Source organism: Ochotona curzoniae, unplaced genomic scaffold, assembly GCF_017591425.1.
Source record: "Ochotona curzoniae isolate NIBS_2020 unplaced genomic scaffold, NIBS_Ocur_1.0 contig_4917, whole genome shotgun sequence".
Lineage (NCBI taxonomy): Eukaryota > Metazoa > Chordata > Mammalia > Lagomorpha > Ochotonidae > Ochotona > Ochotona curzoniae.
The window spans coordinates 178722-199235 of NW_024466421.1; the positions used below are offsets into that span (position 1 = coordinate 178722).

Genomic DNA, 20514 nt, shown 5'->3' on the forward strand with positions numbered 1-20514 from the left:
ATGGCCCAACTGCCCGGGCCCTGCCATCTACATGAGACACCCATGTGGAGCTACGACTCCTAGCGTCAGCCTGGCCAGGCCTAGCAGACACAGCCACCTGGGGCCTGAGCCAGCATATAGAAGTTATCTGTGTCTGTGTGTGTGTGTCTCCCACACCCATCAAGCACTCTGTAAAAATAAACAAATGGACCTTAATCAGCATTTAGTGAAAACTGTAGGCTAAGCAGAGACATAAATAACAAAAATGTTGCCCTCAAAAACACAGAAACAAGCTATAAAAAAGAAAACTGCAATACTAAAGAGGGTAGGAGGAGACAGTCCCACTGGCAGGACTTGGTTCCTCTCACAAGCGGAACACAGTCACACAGGACACACGCGGGACAGAGCAGGCCCTCTCCCCTTGCCTCCCACGAGCAGAAGGACGGAAAAACACAAGTGAGGTATCTAGGCCTTGGTAGAACATGCAAAGGGCATGACATAATGTCCACGCCCTAATATCTAAAACCACAGGCAGATGGGAGCATGTAAGCAGAACAGAGTGAGTGGCCTGACCCTCACATGGAAATGCAGCGACAACCCACGGCCGGCACTCCTACCACAGTAACCAGGTCAGATTGCATAGCTGGAAGTCAGCAGCAATTCTGAGGACTTAGCATACGTGTAACTAGTGTAACGAATGCTCACCAGCTCCAGGGGAGCATCACACCACAGTATAATATTGCTACCTGCTACGTCAGCACTCAGCAACTCCATTTCTGATCCAGCTGTCTGCTAATGGCCTGGGAAAGCAGCAGAGAATAGCCCAAGTGTTGCAGCCCCACTCCACCCCTGTCATCCACGTGGCAGACCCAGATGAAGCTCGAGGCTTCAACCTGGATAATCACTGGCCATTGCACCACCTGGAGAGACAATCAGAGAATGAAAGAACTCTTCCTCTCTCTTTCTCAAAAACAAGAAATTAATAATCTTAAAAAGGAAGCTCTGGGCCCTGTGTGGTAGGCCAGTGGCTAAAGTCCTCGCCTTGAACACACCGTGATCCCATGTGGGCGCTGGTTCTAGTTCCAGTGGCCCAGCTCCCCATTCAGCTCCCTGCTTGTGGCCTGGGAAAGCAGTCAAGGACAGCCCAAAGCCTTGGGACCCTGCACCCATTGTGGGAGACTGCAGGACATTCAGAATCCTTGCTGCTGTGGGAGACATAGCCAGGTGAATCTCCCCTGAAGGAGCCAGGAGCAACTGATAAGGAGATGAATGAGCAGGCTACATCCTGTTCACAGGTTTTCTCTAAACCTGCTGGAGGAACTAGCTGTGTTTTGGGGAACTGTACTTTGCTGATGAGCCATAAATGGCTCAAGCCCCTCCTCCCTGGAGGCCTATGTGACAACCTTCCTTTAAAAGTCTGGTGCTGTTAATAAACTTTGGCTATTGACCATCAGTCAGTAGCCCAAGCATGTTATGATTGTCTCCATGCACCGAGTCCATCGCTGCTGGACAGTGACAAGTGGCGCCTGGACAGCGACTTGTTATGTGTGCTGCGGAGACCCCACAGAAAGGGGTGAGTGGGAAAATGGGCCAGAACCAGTGCAGAGCACAGCCTTTCATCTCTCTTACGCAGAAATTTTCAGTGAAAAGTGAGGCAAAGGTAACTAGGCAGCAACTGTGTTCTTATTTAGAGCTTATTTGTGAATATAATCCTTGGTCTCCAGGTGAAGGGACACTAGAAACGGAATTTGAGAATTTTACTCAGAAAAATGGTGAAAAGGTCAGAAGGATAGAAGATATTCATGTTAGTTTTTAGATTACATGGGCTTTAATTAAAGCTGTTGTCATAATTTTAGAAGGGGAATTTGCAAGAAACTCCTCTAAGAGCAGACACTCCCAAAATGTAGCTAAAAAATAAATGTTTCATATTACAGACAAGGAAGAAAGAGAAATAGAGCCCTTACTAGGCCCACCTAACAGGAAAGGCCGCTGTAATACGGCTAAAAAAGCAATGCCTCATAGTACAGAGGAGGAGGATGGCAGAGAGGAGCTGGTGAGAGTTCCCTAAGGGAAGGTGCCACCACAATGTGGCCAGGGAAGAAATGGCTCATACTACAGATGAAGATGAAAGAGGACGTGTGAGACCCTCCCACGAGGAGACACCGCTGTAATGCGGCTAAAAGAGAAAGGCCTTAAACTACAGATGTAGAAATTAGAAAAAGAAAACTCAGGAGAGATTCTCGTAATGAGAGATGCTATTGCAATGTAATTAGAAAAGAAACTAAAGCCTGCCATGTTAAAACAGTAAAATCTCATGAATTCTCTAAATCTTCTAGTGAGGCAAATGAGGATGGGATAAAAGAACAGTTAAACATCAGCCCACGCCGTCTCACTCGTAAATCTGATCAAAGACTTTTCCAAATGTCTGATAATCCCTGGAGACCTCATGAATTTCGACTGCTTTTTCCAATTATACTTAGTCAAGAAAATAATCAACCTGATGGCTACCATGGTAACCAGAGAAGCGTGGAGTTTGCCTCCCACCAGACCAGGAACAGGTGGTAGAACTCTGGTGGGCCCTCAGGCTGTGAGACCAACCACTGCACCAATGAGGGGCACAGACCCATATCCCCCCCCATAAGGGCCGAGGTGACCCCGTCTCAGCTTCCGTGTCAAGGAGAGTTTAAAAGGACCCCTTCCCGTCTCTTCTGGCTCTTCTTCCTCTGCAGCCCACTCCTTCACTTCTGGTGTTTCTGCTGCGCGGGGAAGGGAAGTCGGTGACTGCGGTTCCCTGAAACAAAGGCCATCTAAATTCTTTTCATAGATTTGGCTGAGTTATTCTTTCCCTGGTGGTTGGCAAATCTAACATTTTGGCCAGTGACAAATTTAACATTTGGCGAGTGGCGAATCTAACACAACCTACCTATGAAAGCCTAAATGTTAATGCCATCACAGCTTTTTAAAAGGCTTGTGTGTCTTACGGACCTACTTCTTCACATATGAGGGAATATTTAAATGGCTGGAGCCAGGGAGCAAACTGGATTCTTTATGATGTGGAAGTAGTAGCAAAAACAGGGCTTTCTCCTTCTCAATATTTACAGTGGAAAATGTGGAGGAGCGATATGGCTAAGGAAAAATTGCGATCGTTAGGAGCATCAGGTCGGCAACTCCCTGGAGGGGGGCAACTGACTTATGATATGTTAGTCGGAGATGGACAGTGGGTTACTACAGAGCAGCAGATACAGCTACTCAAGCTGCGCTCCACCCACATACAAGACGCAGCGCTGTGGGCCTGGGAGAACGCTGACACTGGGTCTGAATTTGCAGGCAGTTATACAAAAATCATCCAAGGAGCTGGAGAATCGTATGCTGACTCTTTAGGACGTTTGACTGACTCCACAGAAAAACAAGTCGGAGAGAAGGCACTAGGAAATTGTTATTAAAGTAACTGGCTTTGTCTCCCACAATAGCAAAGATCCTGAATGTCCTACAGGAGACCCAGAAGAAGCTACTGGCTCCTGACTTCAGATCAGCTCAGCTCCGGCCATTGTGGCTGATTGGGGAGTGAATCAACAGATCCTTCTCTGTCTCTCCTCCTCTCTGTATATCTGATTTTCCAATAAAAATAAATAAAACAAAAAAGGAAGTTCTTCACTTAATAAAGAATAAAAATCATCTACCGAGGTTGCTAAGATCTACATTAAGTAATTATGTTCAAATTAAAAATTACATTTTATGTATGTTTGGTGTGTAAGCGAACAACACAACATACATATGCGTTTCAGGATTGTCAGTGACTGGGGGACCCACTGGCAATCCTGGAGAGCACCCCACGTGGATCTGTATGCAGCTACGTGGACTGCTGTATGCAGCCACATCAACGCTGAACCCAGAGACAAGAACAAGGTAGCAGAAACACAAAACTCAGAAGCCAGAGCCACTGTGAGCCCAGCTCTGCATTCTGTCTAACCTCGGTCTAACCTTGGTCTGGATTTCAGCTTATACCACAAGAAATGGGAAAAATGAGAATCTAATCTGTAATTGTAACTACGATTAACCAATAACATATACTTCTTGCTTATCACAGAGAGCAGTACGTTTATGAAGCAGCTAGACACAGTAGCATTAAACAACTTTCTTGCTTCACCTATTCTGTAAAACCAATTACCTTCCATTTCTACTCTAATCACACTCTAATAAGTGAAACACAAAGCAGATAAAATAGAAAGTCAAGACACAAATGTAGCAGGAGAATTATACTCACAGTTCAGAAGACCACAATAACTTAAGGAGGAATCAACGATTTTTTAAAAATACTCCTAGTTTCTCTTTCTTCTTTCCATAACACAGAGAACCTAAAAAAAATTTCAAAAGACCCGATTATACACAGAGCCTCCTTAACCTTTTTCAAAGCTCAATCACCTTCATCTTGACTTCTCCATAGCCCGCACACACTGCACTAGAGCTCAGACAAAGGAAGGCACCAAGGCTGCCTCAAGTCCATACTCACGCACACATATCTGTGTCTCGGCCTCTTTAAGACACACCGCACCCCCCCCCACACACACACACACACACACTTGTTTTTGAAGAGACAGAGAGAGATTTCCCACCATCCCCAATCCACAGTGGTCAGAGCTGAGCTGGACTCACACATGTTTCCCCCATGTTTCCAACTCGAGGTATCATCGCTGCTCCCCAGAGGCTGCAGTGGCAACCAAACCAGGAGCTGGGGCTAAGTGTCCACCCTGGGCACGGCATGGGTCTGATTGAAGTCAGCACAAATCACAGAACTGACAACTGCCCAATGCCAACAAGATAAACTAAGCTGGCACAGAGTTCAGTAGTAAGTTCAGTATACACATCTATTCCACTTCCTCTCACTAAAGTTATACTGAAGAGGCATTAAAACAAATGAAAATAAAAACTTTTTAAAATGTGAAACCCAACAAGGGAACTTACAGCAGGAAAAGAACCTTCAGCTGTTAGTAAAGCTACCAAGGAAGACAGAACCCAAAGCAAACAGGAAAAACGGAAAAGAAAAAACCTTGGAGGAAGTAGAAACAATGGCAGACTGGAAGCAGGGAGTGACTAAGCAGTCCAAGCCAGAGCTGAACGAAGTCAGCAGGCAACCGCACTGAGAACCCAGTCCCAGCGCAGGGTCAGACAGCTCAGGACAGCAGGCAGACCTGGGGGCAAGAACAAGAGAAGGGCTGCGTGCCATCTGCACACACTCCAACAAGAGCCTCATCCCCACGCCTTCAACCCTGACAGTACTCAACAGGGCTGGACGGTCACGGAACGCATGCTGAGCTCGCCACCCTCCTGGGGCAGTCAGGGCCACCCTGCAGGACAGAGATCATTAGAATATTCCAGAAGCCAACACTGGGATTCCCCAACAAATGGCCTACCCAGAATATCTCCCCTGCAAGCCTGAGACTCACAAAGCCACATTCATATACTTAAGGCTTCCAAAGAATTTTTTGATCCATTACAACAAAATATCAGGTCTGTGAGAAAAGGTCCATAGATGGAGGGGAGAGGGAGGAAGCTAGAGGAAACAGACAAGAATGGCCTAGTGGCTAAAGTCCTTGCCTTGCAAGTGCCAGGATCCCATATGGGCACCAGTTCTAATCCCGGCAGCCCCACTTCCCATCCAGCTCCCTGCCTGTGGTCTGGGAAAGCAGTCAATGACAGGCCAGAGCCTTGATACCCTGCACCCATGTGGGAGACCCGGAAGAAGTTCCTGGCTCCTGGCTTCGGATCGGCGCAGCACTGGCCGTTGTGCTCGCTTGGGGAGTAGACCAGCAAATGGAAGATTTTCCTGTCTCTCTTCCTTTCTGTATATCTGCCTTTCCAAAAATAAAAACAAATGTTTAGGGCCCGGCGCGGTGGCTCAAGTGGTTAAGGTCCTCACCTTGCACGCCCGGGATCCCATATGTGCGCCGGTTCTAATCCCGGCAGCCCTGTTTCCCTTCCAGCTCCCTGCCTGTGGCCTGGGAAAGCAGTCGAGGACGGCCCAAGGCTTTGGGACCCTGCACCTGCGTGGGAGACCCAGAAGAGCTCCTGGCTTCGGATCAGCATAGCATCGCCGTTGCGCTCACTTGGAGAGTGAATCACCGGTCAGAAGATCTTCCTCTCTGGCTCTCCTCTCTGTGTATCCACCTTTCCAATAAAAATAAAATCTTTAAAAAAAAAAACTAAATGTTTAAAAAAAAAAGAATTAGTAAAAAGTATTCTCAGGCAAAAGAAAGTGACTGCAGGCAGGGAAAGGCAAGAGAAACAGAGCAATCGGATGGGTAAAGATGTGGACAACCTGAACGGATGACTCCATCAAGCAATAACTAAGAGGTCTACACACACACACCAGGGGACGGCACTGTGGCATCGTGGGCACCAGTGCACGTCCCCATTGCTCCAACCAATTCAGCTGCCGGTTCACGGCCTGGGAAAGCCACATGCCACTCATGTGGGAGAGCCAAAACAAGCTCCTGGCTCTGCTGGCCCATCGCAGCCACCGTGGCCATCGGGGAAGCGAGCCAGCACATGAACACCTACTTCTCCCCTCTAGCTCTGATTTTCATGTAAATGAGTAAGTATGTATTACACTGGGGAGATAGTGTGTACTGTCCACTTAGAAGCACTAATTTTCTTAGTTACTTATTTTTATTGGAAAGACAGATATACAGAGAGTAGGAGAGAAGGGAGGAAGATTGTCGTCTCCTCTCCTACCTGAAATAGTAAACTTAGTAAAAAAGAATCTGCCAAAGAATTCTTCTTGTTACCTCGGGTTCTCTAACTTCCCAGAGTCGCAGACAGTGAAGAGCGCAGGTAAAATACTTCAGGCAGATCCGGCCTGCACAGCGCCCCTCGCCACACCAGCCACCCAGCTCAGCTCTTTTACCCTCGGCTCTTCCGCCTCACTTTCCTCCCAGACCCAAAACCTCTGGTGATCCTGGAACTCACCCCTTGCTCTCCAAGTTCACATTACATTGTTGCAATAAGCTTCTAACTAGTCATTACTGCAGTGCCCCCTTCAGTTCAATTTTCTCACCAGTACAGTGAGCTTTCAGGGATACAGCAACAGCGAAGTCTCCAGCAGACCACGCCGCCAGGCCGCTAGAGATCTCTGCCTAGCACAACAGTTCAACAGTGTCCTTCGCTCCGTGGACGCTCACCACGTGGCGCACCAAAGCCCCCGTGGCAAGCTCTTACCTACCCAACTGTTCCTCACAGCCGTCCTCCCACTCAAAGGAGAGGAGACAAAGACGGAGACCAAGCATGAACAAAACCAAGCAGAGACACTTACCCACGCCCTAGTCTCCTCGCTCCCCATACTCAACTACCCCACTTCCCATTTCTGAATCCAGCTTCTTACACTAGTCCTTCCTCTAGCCTACCCAGCTCATTCATTCCCAACTCTTCACCAACCCTCCAAACCCAGTTCAAAAGGCCAGCGCTGTGGCATAGCACAGTAAGCCTCCACCTGTGGCGGCAACATCCCACATGGAAGCCTGTTCGACACACCTCGTGGAGTAGAGCTCAATTTTCTCTCGTGAGTATGGAGACAGCAACTGCCTCTTCCAGCTCTGCAGCTGCATGACCTACACTCCAGGTAAATAGTTTCAGTACTGTTACATAAAACAAAAATGAAAGTCAAGAAAGCTCCAGCTGGTTGCTTTGGAAACACCTGCTGTTCCCACTACCTTGTTCACCTTTCTGCCTTCCTGTTAGGAACATGAGCCTAAAAACAGAGTTTCTGGAAACCTCCCAGAAGAGACTGTCTTCTCCTGGTACATCAAGGAGCAAACAGGGCGAGTCAGCTGCTGCTCACATCTGGTTTCGGTTCACAGCTGTACACCCGATAGTACTCCTGCAGCTCAGCACACAGGCCACACGGCCATCAGGTACGTTCTTTCCCCAATAACTCCTGTCCTGTCATAATGACACCTCCACTCTGGGGACAAGAACCTGGAATAAAAATCGAGGTACACAGGCTTGTAACAGTATGACAAACTGACAAATTCCAGGCTGACTGGTGGGGCAGGCCAGGTAAAGCCAATACCTGTGACCCCAACATCCCAAACGAGCACCGGTTCATGTCCTAGCTGCCCCACTTGTAATTCACCTCCCTCCTAGTGGTGGGGGAAACAGCAGAACATGCCCCAAGTGGTTGGGCCCCCGTCACCCACAAAGGAGCTCTAGTTCAAGGTACTGGCTCCTGGCCTCAGGCTAACTCAGCCATGACTATCACAGCCACTTGGGCAGTGATGTAGCACCAGATAAAAGAGATACTCATTCATTCATTCATTCATTCTCTCTCCCTCCCTTCCTCCCTCCACCCCCTGGCTACAATCAGACAAGTTCACTAGGACCCTAATACTAGACTGCGGTACTGCTCCACGGTGGGACTGCTCCAAGGTGGACAAGCTTTGCGAAGCTCAGGTGTGCCACCGAGTTGGTTCTAAGCAACTAAGTGACTACATGACGGGAAAAGATACTGGGAGCTTACTGAATTTCCAAGTCAGTATTAGCCGTAACAATAAAATGCTGATCACGTTCACCAAGCAACTGGCAAATATAAACTGCTCTACAGTTCTTAGACCAAGTTAAAGCAGAAGATGACACAAATGTCTTTAAATCCCTAAAGCAGAAAATTACTACACCGTCAGGAACTTTATCTGCTGAACGTGAGACAGAAGGCCCTAAAAATAAGTTGTTTTTTTAAAATTTATTTTTACTGGAAAGTCAGATTTACAAAGTGAAGAAGAGACGGAGAAACACCTTCCGTCTGCTGGTTCACTCCTCAAATGACTGCAGCCACCAGAGCTGAGATAATCTGAAGCCAGGAGCCAGGAGCCAGGAGCCTCCTCCTCCTGGTCTCCCACATGGGTACAGGGTGCCAAGGCATTGGGCCATCCTCGACTGTTTCCCCAGGCCATAGACAAAGAGCCGGTTGGGAAGTAGAGCAACCAGAACACAAACTGGCTCCCATACGGGATCCTGACAGATGCAAAACAAAGATTTAGCCACTAGGCTATCGCATCAGGCCCAAAATAAGTTTTTATTTCTATGAAAAGCCATGCGCTAAGAATTGTATTTTCTATCATATTTATTAAAGTCACTACAACCTCTAGTTAATAGATGATTTGAAAGAACAGATTCAGAGAAGCTGAGAATTTTGAATAATACCAGAGGCAGTAAGGCTCAGATCTGAAGTTCAAACACAATTCAAAGCCTGCTTCTTCATGGCACAAGTAGTATCCTCACAAAATGCAATGGTGCAAAAGGCTTCAAACTGGCACAATGGCTCAACTGGCTAACCCTCCACCTTCAGGAACCAGCATCTCACGTGGATGTTGGTTCGTGTCCTGGCTGCTCCACTTCCCGGCCATCTCCCCGCTGTGACCCGGGAAAGCAGAGGAGAATAGCTCAAAGCCTTGAGACCCTGCACCCACATGGAAGACCTGGAAAAAGCTCCTGACTCCTGGCCTCTGGCTTGAGATCAGCTCAGTTCTAGCCGTTGCAGCCATTTGGAGGGTGAGCCAGCAGATGGAAAATCTTATCTATCTCTCTAACCTTTCAAATAAAATGAAAACAAATTAGTTTTTACCAAAAAAAAAAAAAAAAGTCATTTGGTTATCACAGCCCCACTGCAATCTGCTCCAACTCTAGGTAAGAAGGAAGACATTCCACCCCATCTCTCCCGCTGAAAGCAACTAGACATTCTGGAGAGAACAACCACAGAATCTATTTCTTGAAAAGCAAACAGTGTGGACTGGAGAAGAAAGCTAGAATTTAAACACATGAATTCATCAGACTTAAACAAGATCCAGAGTCTCCAAGCCATGCAGGGAAGCATGAGGAAGGATGGAACTGTCAATCCACTGCAAAGAAAACCAAGGCAAGCCATCGCCGAGCCGGCACAAACGCTAGCTTATGCCAACCAGGCCCTCACGAGGTGGCGTGTACTCAGGTACAGGCGCATACTATCGCCTTTGACATTTCTGGGGGTTTGGGGTCTGGGGTTAGGCCGCTGCCTGCAGCACCTGTCTCCAGTATGGGTGCTGGTCCAAGTCCTGGCTGCTCCACTTCTAATTCAGCTCTGCTAACACACCTGGGACAGCAGCGGAAGGTGGTCCAAGTGCCTGGGCCCCTGCACCTCCTGGAAAGCTGAGATGAAGCCCCCTGCTCCTGGCTTCAGCTGGGCCCAGACCAGCCCACTGGAGCCACCAGGGCCACCGGGGGAGTGAACCAGTGGAAGGCTTCTCTCTCTCTCTCTCTCTCTTTTGGAAAGGCAGATCTATGACAGACAGAGAGAAAGAGCTTCCATTTGCTGGTTCACTCCCCGAATGCCACATTAGTCAGACCTGTGGAGCTGAGCTTATCTGAAACCAGGAGCCAGGAGCTTCTTCCAGGTCTCCCACATGGGTACAGGGTCCCAAGTACCTGGGCCATCCTCCTCTGCTTTCCCAGGCCACAAGCAGAGAGCTGAATGGGAAGTGGAGCAATCAGGACATGAACTAGTGCCAACAAAGGATACTGCATTTGGAGGTAGAAAATTAGCCAGCTGAGACAACACATCACCCCTGTAAAATAAATCTTAAAGAAGAATAAAGAAAAAAAAAAAACCTTTTTTGCTTGTGGTGTGGGGGAGGAAGGGTTATGCTATAGCACATGAAGCCAGCGCCTGCTGGGGCCCAGGACTTGGACCATCACCTGCTGCCTTCACCAGGCCATTAGCAGGGAGCTGGAATGGAAGTACAGCAGCTGGTAGAGGATGCCAGTATTGCAGGCAGTGGCTTTACCCACTCTGCCACACACTGGCCCCCTTCCCTTTATCTCTTAAAGCCACTAGCTTTGGCTGCATCCCGTCCATCCTCAGTTCTCTCAGGTGACCTGTGATTTCCACACTGATACACGGCAAGGTTACCACTCAGCTAGCTGACCTGTCGGCCACAGTGACAGAGCTGATGGTGCTCACCGCCGGCCTCTCTGCTTCCAGGAATCTTCTGTTTTCCTTCTTCCCTCACTATTAGCTCCTTCTCTCAGATCTGTCAGTCCCAGAGTCCCCACAGCTTTCTAGTTCTCTATCACCTACGTTTACGTCCCAAGCGACCTCACGTCAAGTACAGCCTCTGGCCAGGACTCTCCTCCCAAATTCCAATCTGTAAGTCCAGGTGACCGGCTGTTGTCAGCTCAGGATCACAGCCAACAATGTAGTGTCCTGTGAGTGAGAGAAGTCACGACTACGCTTCCCAGAAGCCCCTTCCAGCTACAACCCAGGCTGGTAACTAATGGGAGGCGCTCGTTCAAGTCTGGTGAGATGGAAAAGAACCCTGTTCTCTGGAGGTGAAAGGAGAAAAACAACTAGACCTAGACCAGACCTAGAGCAGCTTCCGCTGGAATCCGCACCAGGGTCTGGGAGCAAGAGCAGGGACCCGAAGCACAGCAGCGGGGACTGGCACAGCTGAGACCTCCGCCCGTCCAGAGCAGCCCTGAGACGCAGCGGCTGTAAATAGCTGCGACCCTGACTTTCAATCTCTCAGCCCTTCCAGCTGGACTGAAGGAGTCAAACTCAAAATTCAAAGTGTCTGGGGTCATACAATGACAGGATACATAATTCTCAGACTTTGCACGTGGTCCTTAGTTCATAGCTCATTCTGCAGGAACAAGAACTGATCTTCCCTAGCGCAGGTAATAAGGGCTCTACACTGGCCCCGCTTCCTCTGCCCCACTTCGCACATCTCAGCACCTCTATTTAAGGAGGCATCTGCCCCGTGCCCAGAGCAGAGAAAGCCAAAGAGCTGCAAAACCTTTGCTGGCTTTCTCGCTCAGTTCCCCAGTAACCATCTACGAGGACTCCACTGAAAGCCCCAGAAGACAGTTCTGAGAGGATCCAGACGGCCTCCCGCTCAGGATGTCAAGGGTGCCACCGGTGAGGGGCTGAGGGTGTCACCTGTGAGGGTGCTGAGGGTGCCTCCCGGGAGAGGGTGCCAAGGGTGCCAACTGGAGAGGATCCAGACAGCCTTCCTGGTGAGGGTGCTGAGGGTGTCACCTGTGAGGGTGCCAAGGGTGCCACCGGTGAGGAGAGAGGAGGTGAGATCTGGGCCCTTTCTCCCACTTTTCCCAGGCTGTGTGTCTCTCCACCTCTATCTTTTTAAATGTCCTTTATAGCAAACCAATAAATATTTGTGTAACCCTAAGCTTTTTGGATTCAAGTATGTTAATCAAACCTTCAGGAGGGGAATGGCGGCTCTAATTCACAGCCATTGGAGCAGAAGCACAAGTCTCATTGCCTGTGACACTTGCAACTGGCATCTAAAAGGGAGAATACACTCTATGTTACAGCCAGTTTCTAGACCCATTAAAGAGGGAAAACATTACCAAAAGTAAATGAATAAAATCTCCAAGAGACATCTCAAAGCTCAAGTTCCAGAGCTGGAGCTGTGCAGCAGGCTGGGCTGCCAAGCCAGTATCCCATAAGAGCCCCAGTCCCCAGTTCCTCAGCTTCCCACCTAGCTCCCTGACGGTGGGCCCGGGGCAGCAGCAGAGGACGGCTCAGGCCCTGGGGCCCCTTCACCCACGCAGAAGAGCCAGGTGGAGCTGCGGGCTCCAGGTTCCTGGCTCCAGCAGGCACAGCCCTGGCCGTCCTGGGAGTGAAATGATAGATCAAAGACTTTCTTTACCTTAATCCCTCCTTTACTGCAATTCTGCCTTTCAAAGAAGAAATAATCTTTTTGAAAAAACTCAAACCCTGATGTCACCCTCCAGGGCTTCTGCGACAGGTCACTCACTCCCCACACTCACTCCAGCCAAAAACAGCAGATGTCTTCCTCAACTCTTCCTACCACAATCCCCATTCAATCCTGTCAGCAAAATGCAGGCTCCTCCCTCCAAGTGTGCAGACACTGCCCACTGTGCTCCATGTCCACAACCCCACGCTGCCCATGCTGCCCACGCTGCCCCACGCTGCCCCACGCCACCACCACCACATCCACTCACTCAATCACCCACAGGTCTTTGATCTGCCCTGGGGCTTACTCCTGCACCTATTCCAACACAGACTTGAGTCAACTCGGAAGCAGAGGTCATCATTGCTTCATTCAAAACCCTCAGGTGCCCTCCTTTTATATGGACAACGATGACTTTATTAAACCATGTTTGACTGCAGAAGCCAAAAAAAAAAAAAAAAAACCCTCAAGAATGAAATTTGTTTAAGACAATTCACTTTGCAATAAGAGTTGCACAAAGAGTTTGAGGACATTAAATGATTTTCAATGGTTTGCAGCCGTTGCACTCACTTGGGGAGTGAATCATTGGACGGAAGATCTTCCTCTCTGTCTCTCCTCTCTGTATATCCGCCTTTCCAATAAAAAATAAAATAAATCTTTAAAAAAAAAAAAGAACTACAGCTAAGGACATTTTCAAAGAAGTTCCAGAAACACTAATTCAGTCCTGAACCTTTATCAGTATTTGGTAATATTTATCAATAAAGATATTTTCAAAGACAGATTACATTATTCTCATAAACTGTATAATGGAGACGAGCACACCAGTTACACTGCGGTGCGTCTGAAAGGACTCCCAGAAGTGACTAACACACCTCGACAATATGATACCAGACTTTCTACCTTTGCCTATACCTACAATGCTATGACACATTTTAAATAGCCAGAGGTTAAACGTGTAACTGTTGCTAAAGGACTTTACTACTGTAATAATGTGGGGGAAGCAGCAGGAGGTGACAAGCGGGAGAGAAGCGGGGAGTGGGAGGGAGGCAGCCATCACTAGGCCTGCCACACTGCCCTGTGCGAGAGGACCCTGGATCTGGGTCTGCTTGCCTGTGCAGATAACGGGCACACGGCACCGCGGCCCCGGCGGAAGCCTGACAGCAGTCTCGGCTAAGCGAGCCTTCAACCCGACCTAACCAGTGCCTGCGCAGGCGAGGGAGGTGGGCTGACGGCAGTCTCTCTTCTCTGTCCTTGGACAAGCCTTGATAAGCAACTCTGAAAAATCAAATACCACTCGTGGCCTACCTGCCCGTGACCTGAGGCATACCTTCCAGCCTAAGTGTGGTAGTGACCTGTGACTGAAGGGTCCAGAGAGACAGACATGCCTCCGAGTCAATTTCAGGGTCACTGTCGGGTGGGAGAACTGTCGGGAAATGCCCTCCTGCCTTCCCCTCCTTAGTCTATGGAAGCTCGCGCTGGTGTTACAATAAACAGACATGCTCGACCGGCTGCAGACCAGTCACCTCATCCCCTCAGTGGTTTCGGGGACCTGCTCGATCATAGAAAATAACTAATAAATATTTTTAAAAGATTAGCTTTGACAGATGAACATTTCTAACTCAAAAAAAATAGATGTATTTATTTATTTGAAAGGCTGAGTTAACACAGAGGGAGAACATCTCGCATCCACTGGTTCACTTCTGCAACGGCTGCAGCAGCAAGAGCTGAGCTAACTGGAAGCTGGAATTCACCAGCTCCCCACGCAGGCGGCAGGCGCCCAGGCACACTGGGGGGAGCTGGTCTGGAGGCAGAGCACCCAAGACTCAGACAGCACTCAGGGACGCCATCCTCACAGGTGGCTCACAACACCATCGGCCACTCCAGTTCAATTTTTTCATAGAAACATGGTCCTTGGATTCCACCTAAGGAAAATGCTATTCATCCCTCTCTCAAAAAAGAAATCCAAGGGTCGGCATTTTGCCCAATTCCTTAGTTGCTTTTCTTTTTAACTAAATACACCAATTTACATTTATTCCTAATAAATTTCAGCTTATTGATTTAGCACTTCATTACAACCTGCCAAAATATTTTAAAAATCTAATTCTAAAAATGAGCCATCTCCCACCTTGATTTCTGCTCTTTATTCAAATCACTAAATAGAAATGTCAGACAGGACAGGTGTCAAATATGACACACTCCAGGAAACATCTTCACCTGTGCAGACATGTTAATTGCTTCAGTTTTATGGTAAATGATACTGCAAGGAGTTGTAATGTATCTTCTACCCCAAAAAATAAGTTCTTGAACTTGCCAATAATGCCGGGGTGATCACTGACCTTCCTAGAGCTCACGCAGTACAGCATTAACTGCCACCTTCCGAGAGGTGACCTCTTCAATCCTTAGACCCTCCCTGCTCTGGTGCAGCAAGTAAAGCTGCTGACTGCAGTAACACCTTCCCACACGGGCACCGTTTCATCTCCCAGATACTCCACTTCTGATCCAGCTCCCTGCTGATGGCATGGGAAAAGCAGCCACGGATAGCCTAGGCACTTGGCCTTCCACATGGGAGACCCAGACGACGCTCGTGGCTCAGGCCTGGCCCACTCCTGGCTACTGCAGCTTCAGACCGTGGGCTGGAGGATGGGGCAGGGGATGACTTCCAGATAAATAAATCTTTCACAAGAAAGGAAGGAAAAAGAGGGAGGGAGGAAGGCAGGCAGGTTCGTCTGCCTGAGCCAGCTGTCTGTCGCCCTGGGGATGAAGCACAGTCCCCTGGAGGACTGCAGGCAGAGTCACTGACACCAGAGATTAAGCGTTGTTGTTACACTGACTGAAAGTGACACCACCTCTCATGTGAGTATTAAGACATGCATATATCCACTAGCTTTGCCTAATATTCAACTGCATGCTGAAAGGACTCCACGCCATCTCAGAGCTCTCAACACCTGGCGGGCTTTCTACTGTAAGAACATGTCCTGTTTTATATTTTAGGGGAAAGGGTGAAGCGGGAAGGGGGGGGGGGGCAGTGAGTCTTACCTGCTACCAATACATCTGCATGTAGGACAGTCACCTGTCTGCCTCTGCCTGGCATTGGGGATGTGCCACATTTAAAGCCAAGCCAAGTCCAGCTTTTCCAGACCACCACCACCTCTACAGGTCACCAGATACAGTGGTTCCTCCTTTTGGTCAGCCGCCCTTTTAAAATCTGACAACAGCTTTACAATCCCCAAGGAAAAAAACACAATCATAAACAATCTGTTTACAACTTCAGGGTTTCATGTCCACCCCTCAAAGCCACTGTCTGATTATTACTATATCCTGGCACGGGGGGTGGGGAGCAAAACTTGAGCAAAAGGAGTTTCCCAAGGCAGTTACCGGAAGAAACCTGGAGCTCCCTGCCACGCCGCGCCAGTGACATGGCCAAAGAAGAAAGGAGCTGCCCATCAGCCCCTGGCTCTCCACTTCTCAGCCATGCCCTCAAGGCCCTCCTCTCTCATCTGGACAACCTGACCACCTAAGTGAGGGAACACAGCGGCTGCTCCCCAGCTGAAGGCCGGCAGGCAAGCCACCCCTTTACCCACTGAACTGCCTTCCTTCCTGGGCTTCACACCTCGCCTGCCCTTGCTCAGGAGTGCCACGCCCTTCCTGCTCCCCAAGTTCCACTGCAGGAACCTTGGCAAAAAGGCCATCAGATCTGGCCTGCACCCAGTTCTTGTATGGTTCCTGGTCTGACAATGGCTTTCACATTTTAAGGGGTATTTTGAGGGGGGGGGAACCCCAGAAACACATAGTATGGTTATCTGACCCCACCCCAAAACTGAAGCATTTACTGCCTGTCCCTCAACACAAAGGTGTGGCACTTCCAAGCTAGAGCACCTGTGGAGAGCACCCGTGGACAGTTGGTCTCAGAGCTCCCTGCCCTGACTCGAGCACCCGTGGACAGTGGGTCTCAGAGGAACCTGCCCTAACTCGAGCACCCGTGGACAGTGGGTCTCAGAGCTCCCTGCCCTGTCTCGAGCACCCGTGGACAGTGGGTCTCAGAGCTCCCTGCCCTGACTCGAGCGCCCGTGGACAGTGGGTCTCAGAGCTCCCTGCCCTGTCTCGAGCACCCGTGGACAGTTGGTCTCAGAGCTCCCTGCCCTGACTCGAGCGCCCCTGGACAGTGGGTCTCAGAGGAACCTGTCCTGACTCGAGCACCCGTGGACAGTGGGTCTCAGAGCTCTCTGCCCTGACTCAGCCACTGCCCATGGGCTCTCACACACACACTCACTCCCTGCTGTCTTTTACCCTGGGGCTCAATACTGCACGATGCTAAACAAATGAATGAACTGAAGATACCAGCTCAAGAACTGCTGAAAAATGGAAATGGAAAGGCTGGGGACATCGGAAGTAAAACACTACTAAGACCCTAAGCGAGCTAAGACCCTAATGGTAGCACCCAATATTTGTAGACGTTTTTATGTAACACACACAATCAAAATGGTTAAGACCATAAATACTGCCATCTTATAAAAAGGGCACTGAATAGCACAAAGATTAAATAATTTGCCAGAAATCAAGTGACTTTTCTGAGACAGATCTGTCTCCCAACAAGTACCTAAACACCTCCAATTACCAATGACCAAGACTCTACAGGGCAGGGCACATAAAACAGCATCTGACCCTCATCTAACTCCAATAGTGTTAAGACAGCTTAGCTAACAAACGTCAGCAGAAGGCAGGCAGCTGCAGTCACAGCATGAAGCCCTCTATGCAAACCTAGCTAAAACAAGCTGGCACTTGAAGCAGTCCCTTGCTGGTATGTCTCAGTGTGGCACCACAGCCCAAAGGTGCTAATGTACATTAATACCTGGACTGCAGCCAGCAACTAGCATGTTTCCAGAGGTAAAAAGAAATGTAACAATTTTTGCATTTGGTGCTTTTACTAAGCCTAAAACCACATTAAAATGTGCTGAGTTAGAACCTAGATCTCAGGCAGTTGAAACTACAGCTCGGGTTAGTGTAAGATAACACTGACCGCCATGGCTGCTGTGGCCATCTGGAGAGTTAACCAGCAGGGGCGGCCCTCTCCACCCCTCCCTCACGGGGGGCTGGCGGCAACAAAGATGTCTCCCAGCCCTGCGCTGCTGGCAAAGCTGCCTCCAGCAGTGCTGCTCCCCATGTGGGCACTAACTGGAGTCCCAGCTGTTTCACTCCAATTCCACCCCTTGCTAATGTGCCTGAGAAAGCAGCAAAGGATGACCAAGTGCTTGGGGTCCTCAGCCCACGTGCAGTCCTGGAACAATCTCCTGACTCCAGCTTAGAACATGCCCAGCACAGCCACTGCAGCCATCTGGGGAGTGAATCAGCAGGCGGGAGAGCTGCTTCTCCCTCTCTAACTCTGCCTTTCAAACAAATAAAATACACGTTTAAAGAAGAAATAAATCTCTCAAAAAAAGAAGATTGATTCCAAAGAACTGTGTCCATACATAATACATTTTCTAATGTGTATGTATACATAAATGTAATCCAATTGGGTCTCAACACAGTGGAAAAAATTCTGTTGTTTGGAATTTATCAACATGTTAAAATAAACCATGAATCAGCAAAGGAATATGGAAATTTGAAGATGTGCCTAAATATTGGACATATTGAGTAGTAAAAAAAATGCTTTAAGAACTAAATAACAAAGACATTTTACATCAAAACTTACCATTAAATGAAACAAAATAATTACCCAAGAGGAATGAAAAAGCCAAAGATATTAAGGTTAAGAACTTTAATTCCAAGATACCATAAGGTGAAAGATAAACCATAACCTGGAAAATATCTATAACACACAATGATAGGGCCTGACGCAGTGAACTAATGGCTAAAGTCCTCACCTTGAACGCCAGGATCCCATATGGGCGCCGGTTCTAATTCTGGCAGCCCCACTTCCCATCCAGCTCCCTGCTCATGTCTTGGGAAAGCAGGGAAAGCAGTCGATGATGGCTCAAAACCTTGGGACCCTGCACCCGCATGGGAGACCCAAAGGAGCTCCTGGCTCCTGGTTTCAGATCAGCACAGCACGGGCCGTTGCGCTCACTTGGGGAGTGAAGCATCAGACAGAAAATCTTCCTCTCTGTCTCTCCTCCTCTCAAAAAATATGCTTTTGCAATAAAAATAAGTCTTTAAAAGCACACACACAATGATAAAGGATTGTAATCCAAACAGAACAACTTAAATTACACTTGATCTTGGCAAAAGGCTGAGAAGTGACAGAGCAGTATTCCCAAAGAATTCACAGATCTTTCATAGAAGACAAAACAAAAACAGCCAATAAGTAAGTAATTAAAGCCACAATAACGTTTATGACACATCCAACAGAATGATTAAACTGACAAAAATAAACTGCTGGCCAGCATGTGGCAACCAAGAATCGCTGTGTGCCCTCCCAGGGCCAGTGAGTGGGCCAGCACTCTGGAGGCCCACAACCCAACAGTCAGACTGCTGGTTCTGCAGCCCAGACCCAGGTCCAGGCCAGGGGCTCCACACTGGGCGGCAGCAGCAAGACTCATGAGAGCCAAGGCTGCCAGCTGCAGGCTGGATGACCCCCAGGGAAGCGGACACTGACAACACACAGCCCCACAGGTGGGTGTGCAGAGGGAGGCAAGCCATCAAGCAGACACACAGTGTGATTCCCCAGTGCAGAATTCAAAGCAAACAAACTAAGAACAGAAATGAGAAACAGCCAACACAGTGGCCTCGCTAGCCAATCCTCCGCCTGCACCACTGATATCCCATATGGGTGCTTGTTCAAGTCCCAGCTGCTCCACTTTCTTTTTTTATTATTATTTCTTTTCTTTCTCTTTATTATTATTAATATTATTATTATTTGCTTTTGCTGTGGTCAAGCTGCTCCACTTTCAACCCAGATACCTTCTTTTAGCCTGAGAAAGCAGAGGATGACTCAAAGCCTTAGACCCCTGCACCTGTGTAAGAGACTAGACAAAAGCGTCAGGCGCTCAACTACACCAGCTCTAGCTGTTGTGACCACACGGAGTGATCAAGTAGATGGAAGATCTCTCTCCCTGTCTCTGTCTCTCTCTCTTTCTGTAACTGTGACTTACAGGTAAAATAAAATTTTTTAAAAAATCTAAATACCGGGCCCGGCGCAGTGGTGCAAGTGGTTAAGGTCCTCGCCTTGCACGCACCGGGATCCCATATGGGCGCCAGTTCTAATCCCGGCAGCCCCGCTTCCCTTCCAGCTCCCTGCCTGTGGCCCGGGAAAGCAGTTGAGGACGGCCCAAAGCTTTGGGACCCTGCACCCGCTTTGGGACCCTGCACCCGCATGGGAGACCCGGAAGAGGCTCCTGGCTTCAGATCGGCATAGTATCGGCGGTTGCGCTCACTTGGGGAGTGAATCATCGGACGGAAGATCTTCCTCTCTGTCTCTCCTCTCTGTATATCCGCCTTTCCAATAAAAAAAAAAAAACAATAAAAATAAATCTTTAAAAAAAAAATCTAAATACTACATTCATCCCACTGTTTTAAACACTAGAACACAGCAATGAACTAGACATTTCTTCCTCACCGACTCTAAAGCAGAGCCAAGTAAGAGACTAAGAAATAAGTAAACTGCAAACCTTTTCAGATGGTGAAAGAAGCCTGAGGGACAAGGAACTGGGGGCTCTGCAGCAATGCTGTCCGTGGGAAGGCTAAGGAAGTGCAGTCCCTGGCGGGGAGACTGGGGCAGGGTGGGACCACCCGGGCAGGACAAGGCAGTGATCTGGAACACACCTGGGCCCTTGGGGGCAGTAGAGCTGAGCACTGGGGCCTG

At 48.7% G+C, this 20514-nt stretch overlaps 1 protein-coding gene across 1 annotated transcript in view; it reads right to left on the reverse strand.

The window, feature by feature from the left end:
• LOC121161895 (focal adhesion kinase 1-like) overlaps positions 1–20514 on the reverse strand; it is a 206462-nt gene that overhangs the window by 174540 nt on the left and 11408 nt on the right. Inside the window, exon 2 of the mRNA XM_040988546.1 lies at positions 4244–4334. The gene's annotated coding sequence lies outside the window, so the exon portion shown is untranslated. The remainder of the gene's footprint in view (positions 1–4243; positions 4335–20514) is intronic.